Source organism: Podarcis cretensis (genome assembly GCF_951804945.1).
Source record: "Podarcis cretensis genome assembly, chromosome: 2".
NCBI classification, from domain to species: domain Eukaryota; kingdom Metazoa; phylum Chordata; class Lepidosauria; order Squamata; family Lacertidae; genus Podarcis; species Podarcis cretensis.
The window spans coordinates 114,474,679-114,491,113 of NC_137171.1; the positions used below are offsets into that span (position 1 = coordinate 114,474,679).

General features: G+C 44.7%; 1 protein-coding gene across 4 annotated transcripts in view; it reads left to right on the top strand.

Annotated features, from left to right (window-relative positions):
- The first annotated feature begins 1,455 nt into the window (after nt 1-1,455).
- PRRC2A (proline rich coiled-coil 2A) overlaps nt 1,456-16,435 on the top strand; it is a 43,237-nt gene continuing 28,257 nt past the window's right edge. For 2 of the 4 annotated variants that reach the window (XM_079957596.1, XM_079957598.1), the window contains exon 1: nt 1,457-1,658. The gene's annotated coding sequence lies outside the window, so the exon portion shown is untranslated. Of the gene's footprint in view, nt 1,659-3,058; nt 3,179-16,435 lie in introns of those variants that run through there. The other 2 variants (XM_079957599.1, XM_079957597.1) reach the window with 2 other exon arrangements.

Consider the following 16,435-nt stretch of genomic DNA (forward strand, 5'->3'; position numbering starts at 1 on the left):
TCAGATCGTGCAAATCTTTCGCCTTTTTACGTATTTTATTTGTTAAACTGATTGGTCACTTTCTTTTTAAAAAAACCAAGGTATCTCAAAGCAACATACAATATACATTTCCGAGCACAATTCGAAGTGTTGGTGCTGACCTTTAAAGCCCTAAATGGCCTCGGTCCTGTATATCTGTAGAAGCGTCTCCACCCCCATCATTCTGCCTGGACACTGAGATCCAGCGCTGAGGGCCTTCTGGTGGTTCCCTCATTGCGAGAAGTAAGGTTACAGGGAACCAGACAGAGGGCCTTCTCGGTAGTGGCACCCGCCCTGTGGAACACCCTCCCTTCAGATGTGAAGGAAATAAGCAGCTATCCTATCTTTAAAAGACATCTGAAGGGAAGTTTTTAATATTTAATGCTGTGTTGTTTTTAACACTTGATTGGGAGCCGCCTAGAGTGGCTGGGGGACGCAGGTGGCGCTGTGGGTTAAAGCCTCAGCGCCTAGGGCTTGCCGATCGAAAGGTCGGCGGTTCGAATCCCTGTGGCGGGGTGCGCTCCCGCTGCTCGGTCCCAGCGCCTGCCAACCTAGCAGTTCGAAAGCACCTCCGGGTGCAAGTAGATAAATAGGGACCGCTTACCAGCGGGAAGGTAAACGGCGTTTCCGTGTGCGGCTCTGGCTCTGGCTCTGGCCAGAGCAGCGATGTCACGCTGGCCACGTGACCCGGAAGTGTCTCCGGACAGCGCTGGCCCCTGGCCTCTTAAGTGAGATGGGCGCACAACCCCAGAGTCTGTCAAGACTGGCCCGTACGGGCAGGGGTACCTTTACCTTTACCTTTAGAGTGGCTGGGGAAACTCAGTCAGATGGGCAGGGTATAAATAATAAATTTATTATTATTATTATTATTATTATTATTATTATTATTATATAAACACACACACGCACATACATCCTAGATAGCATAAAAGAAAAACAATGTGGTAAGGAGAAATATGAAATGTAATCCTAAAAAAAAACAAAAAACATCTCACCCACTCAAGGAGGCTACAGATAATTAAGAACCAAACGCCTGGTGAAAAAAGAAATGTTTTGCGCACTTAAAACTGCACACCCATATGTATTTTCAACCAGCTCCTAGGCACCGTTTAAGATTACATCCCAGGATCACTGCCATTCTGGTCGGTTTCCTTTTGCAACACGTTGCGGGAATTCAAACCTCCAATCGCCCTTATTTAAATAAATACATCCACTTTTTGCTTTGCAACGAGTGAGGGCAAGAGAAGCCAGTTCCACAGATCAGGAGCTGCCCCGCTATTGCACGGATTACGCCGAGTTTCCAGACTCCCTTTGCACCACCTGCCCGTTGAACTCCCTCGAACCCCCGCCCGCCCGCTTCTCTGTTTCCGAACTCCCTTCCTTCGGGGTTTTGCCCCCTTAGCCCCGCCTCCCGTGCAGCGTGTGAGGGCGTGGCTTCGCCGCCGCCGCCGGGGCCTGGGACCCGGATGGCCGTTTAGTCGGTGCTTAGACGCCGAGGCTGCCACATCGGGCCTTGGACAAATTACAAAGCAAGGGGGAGGGGGGGACAGCGTAATCCGCCTCCATCCTCCGCCTGGATTTCCCTTCCGCCCCCGGGAAGCTCGTATCCGGATAGAGCGGACCGAGCCCGATCAGACGAGGTGGGTATCGGCCTGGTTCGCCCCCGGTAACGCTCCGCTTGAGCGCTCGCAGGGCGGCGCTGGTGCGAGGGAAGAGGCTAGGTCGGCTCGAGCCGGTAGAGCGCTCAGGCCTCCGCCATCTTGTCCCTTACTTCATCCCCCTCGGCCGCTCTCCCCGCAGCTGAATCCGCGTCCATCCGCCCCTCGGGCCTCTCTCCCCGCTCCCCATGGCCAGCCGTGCCCTTCCCAAAGCGCTGCCCTTGTGGCTCCTGGCGGGTATTTGCCCCACTGGAGGGCAGTCGGGCTCCCAATGGCTGCCCTCCCCTGGGGTAGAGCTGCCTACAAAGGGGAGAGTGAAGAGGGTGCTCTCTCTTCCTGACTCTCGTCTTGGACCCCCCCCCCGCAACCCGGGCTTGGCTGTTCACACGACGGGACCTGCGGGTTGGGGGGGGTGCCATTGACGAGGGGGCGCTAACAGGCCTTTGGGGGTTTGAGGCTTCAGGTGGAGTTCAGTTGTGACCCCCCCACCCTCCATTACCCGACACACCTGGTGTTTTTTGTGGGGTGGGGGGGTGCGATTTATCTTAAATTTGGAGAGGGCCGTGAGTGAGGTGTGGAAATACAAAGGGCCAAGATGGTTCTGGAGCAGGTGGGGCTTTTTTAATGCGGGGGGGGGGGGGAATTATAAGGCCCAGATAATCGCTTAGTATCCATCTCTAGGGTATTGAGGCTGTATTTGGGGGTGCTGGGCTTTCCTTTTTCCCTCCCTAACACCACACACAACATTTTATCTGAAGCCTCTGAAAGATTTCCCCTTTAGAACCTATGATGAAATCTAAATGGATATTTCAGGGGATAAAGGGCTGGTTTTTGTGTGTGAGAGAGAGAGAGAGAGAGTGCACAGAAATTTGAGGCTGAATCCGTCCATTCCTTTATCCCTTTGCATTTCGCCCTCTATATTTTGTATTCACTTCTATTTTGATTTTTTTTGTGGTCCAAAATACCACAGGGTGGTGGGGGGGACACTTTTCTACCCAGCATACCTACAGTATAGTACCGACATTTGAGATATGTGGCACTATTGGAATGAGGAGGTGAAGTTGATTGAAATCCAATTTTTTTTACACATAAAGGAGTTTCTTTAAAATAAGAAAGTATTAGAAGCATCCAAATGTTTTGGGGAGGAAAGGGGAGATGTGGTTTGATTGAAACTGGTGTGTGTGTGTGTGTGTTTAGAGCATGATACTGTAAGGCTCTTGAGGTTTGCAGCTGTATATAAGCTATATCATTAATTTAAGTCAACCTCTGCCTTCAGGTTTGCTGTAATGTATTAAAACATTTTTCTCCCCAGGAAAAATCCAAATGTCGGAAGGGAGGGGTGGAGTAGGGGACAGGAGGTGTGGCCTTTTTTTAAAAAAAGAGAGAATGGTTTAAAGGCAGCAGCACTACTATTTGAAGAAGGCAGCTAAATCATCGTCTTCATTGCCTACGCTAGTACCCCGTGGGATTGAGAAGATACCCTAAATAAGGGCGATATTGAGGTAGTCATGAAGTTACAGCCGTGTTAATTGCGAGATGAACCGCTGAGTTATAAAAACCCGTTTTATTGCAGCTGCACTTAAAAAAAGCAAAACCTGTTAAGCAGGCAGCTTTTATGATGGTTTGGGGGTGTCGGTGAAAATCTAGACATGGTAGGACTACAGTGGCAATATCAGTAGTTGGGTGTTATTTAAATAGAAAATCTTATCTGTTTGGGGGTGATGAATACCTCTCTTTGAAGCTAGTATTGAGACTAGGGGTGTGCCTTTGGGAAAAGGGAGAGTGGTTTGTTCATCTAAAGCCTTGTTTCTTCTAGCACGCTCAAACACAGTGGATTGGAAGGAAAAGAAGTCCTCATGACTTGTGTGGTTAGGAAAGACTGATGGCTTCTTGTTGTCTACATCCCCCCCTCCCTTTTTGGTATTTTTAATAGAACAGCCGGAATTAATTTAGCTTAAAAGTAGAGTTCAAATTTCCCAGCATTGTGGCAAGAGGGTGGGGTGATAGTGATTTGTAAAGGGTGTATAGTGACACACACACACACACAAAAGTGAGCTAATATGGCTCCCTTTCATTTCAGAACCACAAGTCTCAAAATGGGGTGGTTTTAAAAATAATGGGTGTGTTTATGCAGCAAGAAGGGGGTCCTCTTTCCCCCCTCCCACCAAAAGGCACAACACACACACCCCAAGAAAAAATTAGGTAGCCAAAGCCAAGGTAGCTTTTTGACGAGTGTCTTAACTGGGTCCTTGTCAGGTTTACCCGTGCACAAAAAAAGAGAGCATGGCGATTCTGAGGAAAGGGTTAGAAATGAAATCTAATTGCCAGGTTTCGCATTTCAAGACAAGCAAATTTGCTCTTTGACTGTGCCCTAAATATTAAGCCCTTTCATGCAGATTTACAGGGTTGCTGGTGCTGGTTGTGAGGAAGAGTGAGAGTGCCCCCCCCTTTCAGTTCTCCCATAGGCTTAGATCCCAGTTTTTCCATGTTCATTTTGGGGTGCTAAATGCAAGGGGGAGGGATTGCTGAAGTGATGCCTATTTGTTTCTCTGCTTGATTCAGAACCACCCTTTTTATAAAATGGTTGTTCAAGGAGCACTGTCTCATCTGGTGCTTCCCTGTTCCGGTGATGGAATTTAGGGGGGGGGTTGGGGTTTTTTCATGGCAATTACTCCAAATTTCAGATTTATGTTTCCTAATTGAGCATATAGTGTTTTTTTCTTCGTTAACATGGTTTCAAACTAGGAGTGTCTTCTTTGACTTTAGAAAGCAATTTCTCTCTAATGCAGCTTTGGGATTCTGCAGATAAATTGAATATACTGTATTAATAATTAATGGTTGCTGATTCAGTTTTTGGGTGGCTTTGAGGGGGGGGTTGTGCGTGTGGGGGGGAGGGTGTTTCTTCCTTTTTCCTCTCAGCCAGTTTTAAAAATCCTTAAATTGAGGTTTTAATGTCTAGAATTATTAAATGTGTGGATGTATAAACTCGTTTTAAACGTGTGGATTTACAATAAAAAAACAGCCAGTCCTCAGGAGGATGGGACGCAGTCCTAGCAGAATGGGGTTGGCAATCTAGATTCCAGAAAGACCGTATAAATTAATTAAATAAAAAAATCAGCTGCAACTAGTAGGGTGTGCTATTTTTAAAACTGCTATTGGCTTGTTTTTGCTCAGGTGCCATTATATCTGGTTGTGCAGTGCTGAGGGAATTGGACATCTTAGCTATGCATTATGTAGTGAAAGTACAAAGAGGGCGGTGGTATTATACTAAATGTCTCTTCAAAAAGCAATGCAGAACAGTTCATTAAAAGAAAATCCTACTAAAATAACATCAATTCATGATGATCTTAACTCTGATAACAGAAGAGTAGTAATCTATCCTATCTATGGTCAGAATCCTCTGCTTTTTAGCATAAGGCAAGTGAAGTGGTCCAAATGTTCCTAATAGATGTGCAGTATTGGATACTTTATAAGGTAATGTGCTCGTACAAATCCGTACATTTTGTTTTTTATATATGTAAGTCATTTGCAAACACAATTGCCCTGATCCATCTAATGGGCACCTGCATGGGTCGTATGGATGCTGTGCAAGTGTTCCCAGGCCTAATCCAACTATGGTTGGATATAAGAAAATAATGCCGAATAGCATTATTTGACAGAAGCATTATTTGACAGAAGAAGCTGCGGGGGGGGGGGGGCTACCTTTAGAGCCTCCCTCTTCCTTGAATACTTGATGGAGTGTGATTGCTGACTGCCTGACAGGCTGTGTACACATAATTGAATTATGGCCAGAACATCTTTTTACAGCATCGGTTGGCATAAATTGACTTTAAACATTGCATGATGTTTGATTAAAATTTTCAATTTTTTTCACGCCCAAATTTTGTTGTTTTGTTTTATGAAGCATCTTTGATTCACTTTGTCATCTTTAAATGAAACAATAAATTGTGGAAGGGAAGATTTCTCAGTATGGTGAGTTCTGCAGGAGTGTTTATAAATGAATATGATTCTAGGTGACCAATAGAGTGGCAGTCATTGATAGTGCCCCCAGTAGTCTGATGATAGTACAGTGCTCTTTCGAGCCTTTATTCTTTCAAGATGACACTTTACAGATAGGGCTTGTAATTAAGCATCATTATGATTTAGATGTTAGGAGGCCTTAACTGTGACATGTGCCTGGTAATGGATTAACCGCCACTGGAATCTTAAATGTATTCCTCAGTATATCTATTAACACAATGTGTCAAAGACTCGCCCTCCCCTTTTCCTGTAGCTGAGTTACATTTTTAGGATTGACACATAAAAAGCAAGAGGTGTACATCATAGCAAATATTACTCATTCTGTAAAAATGATGAGTCAAAAGATATAATCCATCAGTAGTCTTGGTGTTAATTTTCATTTGCAAACTGACTTGATAATGTTTGCTGTCCTGCAAAGTAATTTTTAAGGTTATATTTGGGGTGGGGTGGTGGTTTTGATGTGTGTAGGTAAAACATTGGTCGTCAGTGGCATTAGGTGCAGAATTCACTTTTTGATGGTAGTTTTGGTATCTAGTGGCCAGGAAGTTGAGTGTGTGTTGGACCCACTCACCCTTCCATTTTTACCCTGCTGTATTGGGTAGGTGACTTGGTGTGTTTGAGTAGCATTACCATACATCTTCATGAGTTTTCCCATAAATTCATGGGAACTAGCTCTTTCTCTGATAACGTGGTTGTGAAGTTCCTTCAGTTTGTGGTTTCAGTAAGCTATTACAGCTTCCATTCTGTAATGTGCCCATCAGCTTTTTCTTGCTGTGATTGGCAAAAAGATAAAAACACAATTAAAACCCAGCAGCATTAAGGCTTATTGTTAATAGAGCAGGTGGCTAATATGTTAATGCACCAGTGCATTCCAACTCCACAATTCTATGATTATATGTCCCCTAAGTTCTATGATAAAGAGGTTGAGTTGGTTCTTCATGGACTACATGCCATTTCTGAAGCCAAATAACCTCCTCATATACCATAAAAGCAGCTGATGTGTCTACTTGAGCTGTAATACACTGAACTGGTCCAAACCCTGTTTGCAGTATGAAGGAAAAGCTAGCTACACCCAGATGGTTACTCTGGAAGCGCCTTTGATTGGCCATGCTTGCATGTGTAATTCTGTTTGCAAGCTGTATTTTGACATGCCACCAAACCATAGTTTGGTGTTGGTTTGCCATCAACCAGGCCTGGAAGCTTCTCCCCTCACATGTGCAGTAATAGGAGGAGGACGTGCGCAACTCAGCTCATTCTCATCAACAAGGGAAATGAATGGGGTTCACCGAAAGAGCTGATTACAGTGGTACCTCGGGTTACAAACACTTCGGGTTACAGAAGTAGTACCTTGGGTTAAGAACTTTACTTCAGGATGAGAACAGAAATTGCGCCGGGGCAGCGGGAGGCCCCATTAGCTAAAGTGGTACCTCAGGTTAAGAACAGTTTCAGGTTAAGAACGGACCTCTGGAACGAATTAAGTTCGTAACCAGAAGTACCACTGTACTCCTTCAGTATTTCTAGTCTCGAGCCTAGTACTAGATTGGGACAGATCTTAGTTGCAAATTGCCACTGATGTGTTTAGAGTTGTAAAATTTCTGTAAATGTAGAAACTATTTTTGGGTGAAGGGACTGGGATTTTTTTGGACAAATTGAAAAAGTGTAATGCTTCTTTATTATGTGGAAGGAACCCTAAGGGTCATTCTTCCACCCCTCTGCAAAGCAGGAATTGCAGCTAAAGAATTCCTGAGGAAAAGCCACCCAACCTATGTTTAAAAAGCTCCAACGAAGCAGAGTCCACCACCACCACCTGTGGGAGTCTGTCAAACAGCTCTTGCCACCAGAAGGTTCTTCCTAATGTTTGGTTGGAATCTCCTTTCTTGTAGTTTGAATCCATTGGTTTGGGTCCTCTGGAGCAGAAGAAAACAAGTTTGCTCCATCCTTCCATGCGACAACCCTGTTCTATCGCCTCTCAGTCTTCTTCTGAGCTAAACATACCCAGCTCCCTTAACCATTCCTCATAGGGCTTGGTTTTCTCCTCTGCACCCTACATCCTGGCTCACATGCTCAGTGAGAGTCGCGTCTTTCTCCAGGAACGAGACCACACAGTAAGCCAGCTGGGTATGGAAGACAAAATGCATTTTGTATAACCTGGTTTGGCATCATGTGTGGTATATTAAAAGTAGTTCATTCTGACAATACAGGGGTACCCTGGTTGCCAAACTTAATCTGTTCCGGGAGTCTGTTCAACTCCCGGAACCGTTCGAATACCAAGGCACGGCTTTCGATTGGCTGAAGGGGGCTTCCTGCACTCAAATTGGAAGCCACGTCAGATGTTCGGCTTCCAAAAAACATTCACAAACCGGAACACCTACTTCCTGGTTTGCAGCGTTCAAAAGCCGATTTGTTCGGGAGCCAAGCCATTCGAGAACCAAGGTACCATTGTAATTACAAATTCCTTTTTATTTTAAATTTTAGTTTTAAATGGAGCTGTAAGCTGCAGTTCAGTAAGAAGTCCAGCATCTCTTTGGTTTTGCCAGTTTTGGAAGAGAAGGCATAACACACACACACACACACACACACACACACAGCAACCAACATTACAGTAAAACAGATAATTAATCTGAAAATTATGTCTTCTCCAGTCTTCCACAGTGTCAAGCAGAAATAATAGTAGCTAAGAAAAGGAGGAAGGGGAAACAAAACTCAGATGAACGCTACATGAAATTTAATCATTCTCTTTTTCTAAGCTAGCTCTATCGGTTTCTGTTGTTTCATATTTGTCATCATATTTCTCTTGCAGCTCTAGAAAGGGAAGGTTTGCCCAGAATGAAACAAACTTCTCCACTTTCGCATGTCAGTTTGTTTCTTGATTTGGTGTGAGTACTTCCAAAAATAGACCAGTTTCTTTCACATTCTGCAGAGGTTGGGTGAATCTGAAGTGGGTAGGAAGCAAGGGAGTTGGGTTGTGTAAAGACCTTGCCACCATGTTGCAGGAGAGGTATGCTTGGCGGAATCCCAGATAGCATTCCTTGGTCAAATACCTGCAGTCAAAATACCTTTCCAACACTGAGTCCTAAGTACAGTGGTGCCCCGCAAGACGAACGCCTCGCAAGACGGAAAACCTGCTAGGTTTTCCGTTTTGGAGGCGCTTTGCAAAACGAATTTCCCTATGGGCTTGCTTCGCAAGACGAAATGTCTTGCGAGTTCCTGCGGGTCCCCCCCCTTTCCCCCCCTTTTCCTAAGCCACTAAGCCGCTTATCAGCTGATCCGCTGATAAGCCGCTTAACAGCTGATCGCTAAAAGCCACTAAACCGCTAATCCGCTAAGCCGTCAATGGGCTTGCTTCGCAAGACCAAAAAACCGCTATACGAAGAGCCTCACGGAACGGATTAATTTCGTCTTGCGAGGCACCACTGTATGCTGCTTGTTTTGTAATCGAGGCAAGTGCAGGAGCAATGCTTTCCTCGCTTAACATTTCTGCCTTTGGATCATGGATCCAACAGCAGCGTGAATTGGATGCCAGCAAAGTTATATTTCCCTGTACTTCCTCCCATTCCTAGTTCTTTGGAGCCTAGTCAAGAAGATCCGCCAACAAGAGGGAGGCCACAGGCAGAGAGAGCATTGAATCCTCCTCCCTTTTCTTGTGACAAAGGGTGTGGCCTCCAAGAGCAGAAATGCATCTTGCTCTTGCATTTGAGAGTTGTAATCTCAGTTGTAAACTCAGGACTTGCTTGTCCTCGGTGTACAGGAATTGCACTAATCTGATACTGTACATGAGCTTGCATAAAAGTCTTCCTGTTACACTTTTAGAAATTGGGGGGAGGGGGGCTAAATATATGAACACCTAGTCTTCAAGAAAAAAATCATTCATAAAGCAAATAATTTATTTTCCAATTTTTGAGGGGAAATGGGGTGGTTTTTTGCTGGTTTTGGGGGAGGGCATTTAGAAGTTTGCAAATCTCTAATACAGTAAAGCATGCTTCGTGACTTCAGGTTTTTAAGGAGTTAAATGGGCAGCAGTGTGATATTCTGATTAGGGACATGTGTTTTCCTCTGTGACAATTGCAATTTTGCTTCTTTTCAAATGTAACTTTTCAGAATTGAGCCCCTTTGAGTGCTAATATGTAACTAGTCACCGCAAGGCCATCTTAACTTCAGCCAAACCAAAATTCCAAGGTAAGGGTGGTGTTGAAATGCTGAGTTAAAAAAAAAAGTTAATTTATTCCCAACACAAACTGTATTTTGAGTTAACCATAGCTTGCATGACTTCACATTTCAAGATGCAAATGCTCCTCTTACGACATTTTAAATCTTTGCCAACCTTTGCAATGTCGCATTTGTTTTCCTGCCTACCTCCTGACACTCAAAACATGCAGTTCTGTGTGTTTGATGTAAGCTAAATAAAATCACCCAAGATTGGCAGGTTGGGGAACAGAAGCTCAGGTATACAAGCTAATTGCCAAATGGCACCTTGCATCTAGGTTACAGACACCACAATGGGATGTCCAAGTCCCTTTTTTGTATTTCTTTTTTTTTAATTTCATTTCTATGTCGCTTTATGTTTAAAGAACAAATCTCTTTTCTTTTTCTTTTTTTAGTAATTTTTATTGTGATACATTTTGTAAATTTCCATCCGATTATTCAATTAATCCCGCATACAACAAATCGTAATTATTTTTTGACTTCCTTCAGCGTCTCTGACAATCATCCGTAGTTATACCTTTAATACACATTCCCTTCTTTCGTATTGCCATTTTTCCTCCTTACTCCCATTATTTCTAATAAACAATACTTATTTTCTTTTTTTACAGTGCCTCTTTAAATCCCACTAGCGTTGTATTCACACCACATATATTTTTCAGATAATCCACAAATTTCCCCCAGTCTTCGATGAACTTTTGGTCTTTAGTATATCTGATTTTCCCAGTTAATTTATCCAGTTCTGCATAGTCTGTCATTTTTAGTCTCCATTCTTCTATCGTCGGTATTTCCTCTTGTTTCCACTTCTGGGCCAACAGGGTTCTGGCTGCCGTTACCGCATGCTGGAAAAGCTTACAGTCCTTTCTTTCTTCTCAAAGTGGTTTTATAACACATTCAACATCAAACAAAACAATCCAGAATAAAACAAGTTCAAGCTTCGGGGGAAATTATTTCAGATCCTTCTCTAAGCAGCATTTTGCTTTCCCCAGTTGCCTACCTGGCATCCAGAGACCTCCACTTGGCCGCAGCTGGACCCACGCCTGGCTAGTTTCTGGTGCTGTAGGGGAGGGATGGAGAGTTCTGTGGCCCAGCCAATGAAATCCTTCCCCCTAAAAAACAACAACATAGAACTTGGTGGGAGGCACTGAGAATTTGGCCTGCTCCTATCTGCATTGACTGCCTTAGAGTCTCTTCCTCAGTCACACTACAGTGTGATGGGGTTGTAAGAGTGGGGTGGAACATTAGCCATTGTTCTTTCTCTAAATTGGTGACTTCCGCTCCATTTGCATGCTTTACTTACCGGGATGTTTGCATTCCTGTGAAAAGCAGTTATTCCTACAATAGTAGCAGGCACAGTATGGCAAGTAGTACAGTCATAAAAGGTAAAGGTAAAGGTACCCCTGCCCGTATGGGCCAGTCTTGACAGACTCTGGGGTTGTGCGCCCATCTCACTTAAGAGGCCAGGGGCCAGCACTGTCCGGAGACACTTCCGGGTCACGTGGCCAGCGTGACATCGCTGCTCTGGCGAGCCAGAGCCGCACACGGAAACGCCGTTTACCTTCCCGCTGGTAAGCGGTCCCTATTTATCTACTTGCACCCGGAGGTGCTTTTGAACTGCTAGGTTGGCAGGCGCTGGGACCGAGCAGCGGGAGCGCACCCCGCCGCAGGGATTCGAACCGCCGACCTTTCGATCGGCAAGTCCTAGGCGCTGAGGCTTTAACCCACAGCGCCACCTGCGTCCCTCTAGTACAGTCATAGCTCAGTACAGTCTAGTACTCTAGTACAGTCATAGCTTCAGGTAGAGCGTTTTCAGGTTACGCTCTGCGGCGACCTGGAAGTAACAGAGCGCGTTATCTCCAGGTTTCGCCGCTTGCGCAGACGCTCAAAATAACGTCACGTGCATGTGCGGAAGCGGCGAATCGCGACACGCGCAGACGCGGGTTGCATCCGCTTCAGGATGCGAACGGGGCTCTGGAACGGATCCCGTTTGCACCCAGAGGTACCACTGTATAGACGTTGTAGGGGAATTTGGAGTAAAGGACTAGGGGTTGTGTGAGGCAAAAGAGCCCTGGCAAGTGGATGCTTCCAAACTGCCAAGCCATCCAATAACTTGTTTATATAGAAGTTGAGAGGTTTTTGATTGTTTTGACCCCCAAAGTTTCATCCACTTGGAACTAGAGATCAGGAAGGAGGAATATGAACCTCCCATGTACAGAAGCCCATTTGGCATTTGCTTGCAGACCCTGCAAATGTTGTTTAATGTGTTTCTGCCATCGTGGTGGTTATGGTTCATTGATGGGATTCCTGTTACCTATGCCACCCTAGAAAACATTCCACAAATTTGGGATTAGCAGAAAGTGAAGCTGAGACTACCTTACACTCGCAGCCACTGACTGCAGCTGCTTCCATGTTGATTAATTATGTTTTTTCTTCTGGGAGTGGTTTTGTTTGTTCTCCCTTTAATGGGCAGTTCAGTTGCAAAGTTATGCAAAGCCCAAACTAGCAGCCAGTAGTTGCCAGCTAGCTTTATGTATTTTCAATTTGATTAGAAAAATAAAATTTAAAAAAAATCACACCATCCTGACCTTAAAAAGGCCACAGGAGTATCAACCAGTGAAGAGAGATTTTAAAAAATCAAGGAAGTCAACCAGTAATTCCAAAGTCTAGAGGCCACAAATTATTTTCTAAAAGCCACAATTTATTGGGTCTGGAATGGCCATCCTAGGGGCCACGTTCCATAGAGCGAGCGCTAAAAAATGGCCCTGCACCTCATATTTGCCAGCCTTACCACCAAAGGCCAGGATTCCAGAGCAGAGTCTTGTATGATGACCTGATCCTGCAGAGGGAAACAGGAATCCACAGATTCCTAAGGTAAGCTGAACCAAAACCTGCCAGGGTCAAGGGGGCACCTCCCTTTGGTGTGTTTATAATATTTTGACTAAACTGTGCCGGTTATGGCCTTTTGCTCTAATCAGTAAAAATCTGACTGACCAATTATCTCTCGCCTCTCTTCACAAAATCAGGGCAGCGCCTTATGGCTAAAACGCATGCATAAAAACTACAAACGCAACAATACATAATACAGTAAATTGTGCCACGTGGTTGCCAACAATCTTTCCACTTGTTCGAACAGCTCAGGGTGAAACAGATCTGTCGTGAATATTACCCGCCCACTTTGTGCAACTACGACATCGCTCATATGATGGCATGTCATGCAAAAGGAAGGGCGGTGGGCCAAAAATACATGCAGTTCCAAAAGGCTGCCAGACCACACTCGGTTGTAAATGCAGGGTTTGCTCCAGTAACTGAAGAATAATGGCTTTGTGGGTTAGAAGTTGCTTACCCCCTCCCCACAGTCAATCATTTAAATTTAGACATAGTTTCCTAATGGTGTCATTGTGCAGCTTATGAAGGATGTGGGGATCTTTCCCATCAAGGACTTCTTGAAGAGCTTGGTCATCTCTATTTGTTCTGTTATCAGGGTAGACGTTCTGGCCTTGCAAACTATGAAATCTGATTTAAACATTAGAGGCTGAAAGAACATGGCTTCCTGTGGTTTGTTTCAGATGCCCTTCAAAGGAGATGGAGCTGCAGCTTAATGGAACAACTCATCTCAAACCTTGTTGGTTTGTTGTAGAGCAGTGTTCCCCAACCTTGGGCCTCCAGCTGTTTTTGGACTACAACTCCCATCATCCCTCGCTAGCAAGACCAGTGGTCAAGGATGATGGGAATTGTAGTCCAAAAACAGTTGGAGGCCCAAGGTTGGGGAACACTGTAGTAGAGAACTGAAAAGATGCACATGCCACCCCTGTGTTCGCACCAGCTTCCTCTCCCACTTGCCCTTGCTTCTGTATCATCCCAAATTCTCCTTCCCCTCAGTCTCCCCAGCCCTCCCTGTCATGCCAAAGGTCCCCTGCTCAGGCCTGGCATCTCCTGTTAAATCATCTCAGGGAGCAGGCTGTGATAGACCTGTCTGCTGTTAGTCAGAGTAGACAATGAAGGGCTGGAGAAACTATAATGGCTTGACTCTGGGCTTAGCCACACTTAAATTTCAGGTACGGTCTGCATTTAGAGCTCTAGGTCTGAGCACTTTGCTGCCAGAGCTTTCCCCCTCGAAAACCTGCTCTTTAAAGCTCAATCGGAGCAAACTGCAATCCGTGGAAAACCCAAATTGATGTTTGTTCTGATTGAGCACTAAAGAGTGGTTTTTGCGTGGAATGCTCCCTCCCTCCAAAAAAAATTCCCAGCGCTCAGACACAGAATTTTTAAGCACAGACCTGTGCCTGGAAAGAACAGGGGGGAAAGGTAAATGTGGATAAGCCCACTGTAGAAGGCAGCTTCTGCTCTATTCTGCCTTGGTCAGACCACACCTGGAGTACTGTGTTCAGTTCTGGGTACCATACTTTAAGAAGGATGTTGACAAGCTGGAACGTGTGCAGAGGAGGGCAACCAAGATGATCAAGGGTCTGGAAACCGAGCCTTGTGAGGAACGATTGAGGGAGTTGGGTATGTTTAGCCTGGAAGAGAGGAGACTGAGAGGAGAAATGATATCCATCTTCAAATATCTAAAGGGCTGTCATATGGAGGATGGTACAGGCTTGTTTTATTCTGCTCTGGAGGGTAGGATCCCAACAATGGCTTCAAGGAGATTCCAGCTACACATCAGAAAGAACTTTCTGACAGTAAAAACTGCTTGTCAGTGGAACGGACTCCCTCAGAAGGTGGCAGACTGTCCTTCTTTGGATGTTTTTAATCAGAGGTTGGATAGCTGAGTGTCAGGGATTCGTTAGCTGTGATCTGCCATGTATAATCTAGTTGAGATTCCTGCATTGCAGGCGGTCGGTCGAACTCTCCATTCTGTGATTCCTTGTTAAGACTGAATTCAGTTTAGGTAGCAGGCTGGGAAGGTTGTTGCAGGTCACAGTATGTGTACCAGGCCATCTGGATTAACAGTTGGACACTAAATAAGGCAGCTTCATTACTCGCAACGTCTTCCTTGCCCTTTTTCCGTTGTCCTTGCAAAGTGTGTGTTCCACCATAAGAGTTGTTGTAGGACTGGTTTCATTGCTGCCTCCTTCCCGGTGAAAGTGGAAGCCTTTCAGTGTCCCAGGCAAGCTCCTGTCCTTGCTTGCCCCCAACCTTGTGCCCGTCACTGAGATCTTGCATTCAAATGTTCATTTGTCGGTTCCTCTCAACTTCACTCCAAAGAGTGAACTAAGGGCATGTTCTGATGTTGTATTGCTTAAAATGGTTTGTTACCATTTGGGGGATGTGGGAAAATAAGTTTTTAAAGTACAGCACTGTGTATTATTATTTTTAAAAAGATTCAAGTTTGCTGCTGGGGGAAACAAAAGAACCCTGAAAATGGCATTTTGTTAAATTTTAGGCTTTGGGGATTTTTAAACTCAGTACATGGCCCTCTTAACAAAAGCAGTGAATCAAAGCCTGTTTCTCTATTGAGTAACATAGGAAGAGCCCTAGTCCAGCATCCTTTTTGCCTCAGTGATCAACCAGGAGTGTTTAGGAAGCCCACAAGCTGAACATAAGTTCAGTGAGACAGCATAGGGAAATATTTCACTTCTGAGGCAAGTATTACAAGTATTCTATGTAGGTTAAGGTGTGATAGGATGAAATCACTGTTCTCTCTCCTGACCCCTGTTTAGAGTCAAAAGCTACATAAATTCCATGCCTGGAACCTGCCTTGTGATGTTGAACCTTTGGGAAGGTGTGTGACACTCTTAACAACACTGTAACATGCAGCTCTGTCTCCCTAGTTCCTCTGCTTAGCTGTGTAGGAGCTTCAAGGGGAAAAGTGAGAGTCCTGTTAAATAATCATGGGTGTGTATGTGTTGGGTGGAAAGGGACTCATTTAATCCTAAACAATCCCTGACAGATGTTGCTAATCCTATTTATGGATGGGGTTGGCTGTTCAGATATATTTGTCCAGGTGAACTGTGATGGAAAGAGACTTAGGTCAATTGCAAAAAAAATTAGAAATTAGTTAACAGTTATGAAACACAGATTTAACAACTGTGATTAGTTTGTCGCCAGCAATGTTATGCAAATATGTGTCGTCGGTATTCAAGTGGTTGAATAGTACTTGGCTTTTTAATTGGAACCCAAGGGGATAGCTCAGTGAAATTAAACAAAGTCCATAGCAACAGTTCCTTTAGCTTGTAAATGTGATTGTGGTTTTGATAAGGGAGTAAGCTGTTCTTCAATAAGCTTTGAAGGTCCTGCTCATTGGCCAGCCTCCCAGGTGACTTAGGCTAGCAGGTGCTAGAGAGAGGAGGGCCTTCTCAGTGGTGGCTCCTACCTTGTAAGAATTCCCTCCCAAGAGACAGACGTCTGAAAATGTATCTCTTCTCTGGTTTTTAACTCAAAGGCGGTATTGTATATGCTGCTGCTGGTTTTTCCTTGTCCTTATAGGTTTGCTGGGCTTAGTTATGTTTTAAATTACATTTTTCTGTAGCTGAGTATTTTGAACTGGTTGCTTTAACATGATATGTGGATGTCAGGGCTGTGGCTTTTAAAAAAAC